The 5,339-nt window shown below is 38.1% G+C and overlaps 1 non-coding gene across 1 annotated transcript; it reads left to right on the top strand.

Moving 5' to 3' along the window:
- The first annotated feature begins 477 nt into the window (after window positions 1-477).
- TRNAQ-CUG lies at window positions 478-549 on the top strand. The gene has a single exon. It is a non-coding gene; the product is annotated as a tRNA-Gln (tRNA).
- Window positions 550-5,339: the final 4,790 nt, after the last annotated feature.

The following is a 5,339-nucleotide window of genomic DNA, read 5'->3' as shown; positions in this document are numbered from 1 at the left end:
TACATAGGGACGCTATGAGTCACAAGTGACTTAACGGCACATCACAACAACAACAACAACAACAACAAAAAATGGTAGTTATAGTTTTTTCTCTTATTATTACTGATGTTACTATTATTTTGCTCTGCCCATTTCCGCCAAATTTCCTTTTTGCCTAATTTTAGGCTGTGTTAAAGCTATGTATTTCCCAGCTTAGGAATTTTACAAGTTTTGTAGTTCTGTTGTTTGTTTTAAAAAAGGCTAAATCCCTTCCTGAATCCTCAGTAGATCAAAACGTTTAAATTCACACCCATAAGTAAAAGGTTAGAAGACTAAGTCTACCTGGAAGTATCTTGGAGAGGGGAAAAAAAAATCTGACAAATTTATTTTGGAATAACCAGCCATTGAATACTTTGCATTGCATTGTTTTTAGTGGTTTTTAAACCTATCCACGAAATCATGCGGGTGTTCTTATGAGGAAGTCTAAAGAGAGACCTTGGCCCCATGGTGTAATGGTTAGCACTCTGGACTCTGAATCCAGCGATCCGAGTTCAAATCTCGGTGGGACCTAGGCTATGTAAAGAGAGATCTTATTTGCCATATTGTCAGAAGAGGGTCTAGCTATGGCCTTGAGGATTGTAAGTCCTGTTTCTGCATGACTCCAGCCCCTCAAAATGCAAAGACTCAGTAGAAATTACTGTGCACACCCATGGGAGCAGAATATCCTATAGAGAGCTTTACAGTCAGATGAGTTTTATAGATCTGTTGACGGTAGAAAAAGAGATCTTAAATGGTTTTATTGATTCACTTACAATCATTCCTATACATTTTGTTTTATACAATCACTCCTATACATAGTATTTTATATAATTTTTATTGATCTCTGCCTACTGTCACTTCTTCTCTTCACGTTCTCACGGAATCTTTCCTATTCCTTATCACCCTACTCTGCTCACTGGCTTCCACTTTCCTAAGGAGTCCAGGCTCATTTTCCTTCTTTTTTTCCCTCTTCCCCCTCTCCCCTTCCCCTTTTGAACATTGATATATATCTTACTCAGTTATTCTCCTATTTTTACAATAGTGGTCTTATGCAGTATTTGTCCTTAAGTGACTAGTTAGTTCACTCAGCATAATACTCTCTAGTATCTTCCATATTTTATAATATTTTATGAAATCATTGTTCCTTAGTGCTACATAGTATTCCATTATGTGACTCTACCACAATTTCTCAATTCATTTACTTCTCGATGGGCCTCTGGGCTGTTTCCATTTTCTTGCTATTGTAAATGTTGTTTCTCTTAATCTAAAACACTAAATATTATTCAAATACTGATTCCAAGAACAACAGAGCCCAATGATGTCTTGGAGAGCTGATTTTACCTCTCAGGGTGCAGTGGTTGACTAGGTGATTAGGTTTCATGGTAGAGGTGGCCCTTGGGTGACACAAACAGATTGTCCTTAACAATAACCTAAAAGTTGTTGGTTGGCATTTACCAACATTACAAAAGACAGGTTTGAAATCTTCTGTAAACATGTAAAGATTAAACTCATTATCATCAAGCTGGTTTTGATTCCTAGTGACTCTCCTTTGCATTTCCTCCAAGGCTATAAATCCTTTTGGGAAGATACTACATATCTTTCTCCCTCAGAGCAACTGGTATAGTCATCAGAGCTCTTTCTGAAAGAGTTACAACCAAGAAGCAGTTCTATGCTGCAACACATGGGGATTACCCGAGTTGGAATTGAAATGCACTTGGTTTTCTCATTTGTTTGCAGATTGGGCCAGGGAGACTGGGAATGAAGGACCAGAGACTTCTGGCTGCCCATTTCCCAGGTTAGGTGACCCACCTCCATTCCTACTTTTTTTCTTTTTTTTAATTTCCATTCATTCATAATTGCATATTTTCGTCCCTGTCTCCCTCCCCCTGCCAGCTCACTTTTTTTTTTCATTGTTATGCAGTTCCCTCACCTCAACTCGGAATCACTTTATTATGCAACTTTTATTCTTGTCCTGCCAATACTACCTAATCATATCATTTATACAGTTCTCTCCCTCATCTGTTTCAATGCTGTGTACATTATTTAGCCCCTCTTTTCTGTTTATCCCCAACCCCCATGTCAGTCCTATTCTATAACAGTGGCACTATGCAGTATTTGTCTTTTTGTGACTGAGATATTTCACTCAGCAAAATGCTCTTCAGGGTCACCCATTTTGTATAATAGTTCATAAATTCTTTGTTTTTCAGTGCTGCATAATATTTCATTATTATGTGTGAAAATACCACAGCTTCTCTAGCCATTTGTTGACGGGCACTTGGGTTGTTTCCAACTTTTTGCTTTTGTGAACAAAGCAGCGATAAACATGGGTGTGTTTATATCTGCTTGGGTGGCAGTTCTGGGTTCTTTAGGGTATATTCCCAGTAGTGGAATTCCTGGGTCAAGTGGTATTTCTATTTCCAGCTTTTTGAGAAAGAGCCACACTGCCTTCCATAGTGGTTGTACCATTTTACACTCTTACCAAGAATGAATAAGGGTCCCAGTTCCTCCACAACCTTGCCAGCATTTGTTGTTTGCCGCTCTGTTGAATTTTGCTGTTCTTACTGGGGTGAGATGATATCTCATAGTCGTTTTGATTTGCATCTCTCTTAGTGGTAGGGATTTTGAACATTTCTTCATTTGTTTGTTCGCCATCTGAATGTCTTCTTTGGTGAAGTGTCTGTTCAGACGCACCTTAATCTCCAGAGAGACACCATTGCTCTTCAGTATTTTGGAGAGGTCCCTAACAGCAGAGTTTCCCATGGCAATGCGCCTTTTAATTTCCTGGCTACTGGTGCCATGAGCATTGACTGTGGAGCCAAGGAAACTAAAGCTGTGAACAATCTCAATCTCTTCCATATATATATATGTATATATACACACACACATATATGTATATGTATATATGAATGTATGTATGTTTATATATATATATATATATATATATATGTATGTGTGTATAAAGATAAAATTATTGTTGTTGTTGTTGTTGTTATGTGCTGTCAAGTCATCATGACTCAATGCCCAGTAACTTTGAATCCTGGCCTATCCTGAGCCAATCTCACTGTTTCTGATATACCTGCCTCCATGACCTCTGTCACTGTGTCAATCCTTCTCATCCTTGGTCTTCCTTTCCTGCACTGTCCCTCTACCCTTCCAAGCTTGATGTCATTCTCTAAAGCCTACACCCTCTGGGAAATTGTCATTGTCCAGCTCTCTGATGCGCAGCAAGTAATTTTACATAAAGAAATATATACAGATTATATAGATACAGATATATAGATATACATTTCCCCTTCTCACCCTTTTAGCAAATGTTAACATTTTCCTTTTTCTCAATGAATAATTTAAGTACACAGAGAAATGGGGTATATAATTAAATTTCAAATTGCCCTCCTTTTAGACGCCAAAACCAAAACTTAAATCAACTGCCTTCAAGTGAGTTCTGACTCATGTTAACCCTCCATCTGTTTTCTAAGGCGGTAAATCTTAACACAGACTGTGACAGCTTTCTCCTACACAATGGCTGGTGGTTTTGAACTGTTAACCTTACAATTAGTAGTACAACAAATAACCCCCTATGCTACCAAGACACACTGTCCTCAAATTTCATGAAGTACCTGGAATCATGTTTAACTTATACTACAAACATATGAGCACATAGGGTAAGGTACATCAGGCAGATTCTAACTCACATCCATTCCACATGACAAAGCAAACCTCCTGACAATGTTTTCTGAATTGTAATCGTTACAGAAGCAGCTTGGTAGCTCTTTCTTTTATGAAGCTACTATGTGGGTTAGAACCATCAACCTTTAAGTTAGCAGTCAAGGGCTTAACAATTTGTACCACCAGGGGCAGATACAATTTGATCTAGTTGAAAATTATATTTCCAAGAGAAATGCAAAGAAATATTTCATTTTGTCACGGCTGTATTGTATATTTTCAGTTTGAAAAACTTTTATTGCCCATAATTCAGAAGGCATTTCCTGAAAGCATTATGGTTTTCTATTAGAAATGCATCAGGCAATGAGTTTCATCTACATATGAGTAGATTACCTGGTCTTTGTCCTGCAGACTGTCTGTGTGAGTTGAATGACCATCTTTTCAGCTAATAATTAAGGCTTTAAACCCGTGAGTCTCCACGTGTCATCAAGTGTTCTTGCACATGACATTTTCTCTGGAAGCCTTGACGACTTCAAAGATAGTCTCCTCATCCCTCACCTCCTGTGTCTACATTCAGGAACAGCCCAAAGATAACGAAATATTTATGTTCTTAAGAAAAAATTCCTGCATATAAAACCAAAATATTTTCCTTTTTAAAGTTTGAAAAATATGTAATACATAAAATAAACATGATTTTGACATATAGTTATTCAGCTGCTTTCTTGCTTCATGTAAGAACTATCCCTTTTTATTTTAAAAAATCTTTTAAATCATGTTTTTCCGATGACTACAAAATATCCCATCACATGGATGTGCAGTAATTTCTGTTTTTGGATATTCAGGCTGTTTCTCATTTTTCACTACTATAAACAGACCTATTGCGGATATCTCTGCACATCAATCTTTGTCTGTATTTATTTATTTCCTTAGGATGGATTCCTAGAAGTGGAATTATGATGTCTAATGACATGGATGGTTTTCAGAGCTCTTTATACACCAGAGCCCAATAGTTAGCCAGAATATTTCAATCAAGCTACACTCTGACAATAGTTGGAACTGGACACGCACATAATGACTATGGCAGTTTCACTCCACCTCCACTCAGTCACTTCTGACTCACAGTGTTCCTACAAGACAGACAGGAAGCCTTCAGCATCTCCAAGGCTATAGTCTTTCCTGAAGCACACTGCCTCGTTTCTCTTCCATGTATCAGCTGGTGAATGCGAACTCCAAACCTTCCAGTTGCCATCCAAATGCCTTAGCCACAGTGACACTAGTGCTGTAGAGAGTTAATTCAGACTTAAGGCAGCACTCCATGGAAGTCACGGAAGCTGTGAGTCGTCACAGGAGCAGCCTACTGCCTCCTTCTCCAGCGAGGCGCCAGGCAGATGCGAACACTGTTTTATTTGTGGGTTTTTTTTAATATAGTAAATAAACTTTATTTGTCTGTTCCTTTAAGATGACATAGTCAGTAGTCACAAATCTGCACACAACACTGTTTTTTAGGTTAGGAGCCCAGCGCGTAGTGCACCATGCCATGAGGCTTCTCTTGGTAGCTCAGTTTTCTCCACCTAACAGTCTCTACAGGAATTCTTTATCCTTACTTTTCTGAGGATGAAGAATTTATCAAGCATTATTATACCCATATTCTTTTTTTT

The sequence above is a fragment of the Elephantulus edwardii genome, unplaced genomic scaffold (genome assembly GCF_000299155.1).
Source record: "Elephantulus edwardii isolate Elephantulus edwardi_28Jun2011 unplaced genomic scaffold, EleEdw1.0 scaffold00014, whole genome shotgun sequence".
Lineage (NCBI taxonomy): Eukaryota > Metazoa > Chordata > Mammalia > Macroscelidea > Macroscelididae > Elephantulus > Elephantulus edwardii.
This window is presented reverse-complemented; position numbering and strand designations above follow the sequence as displayed.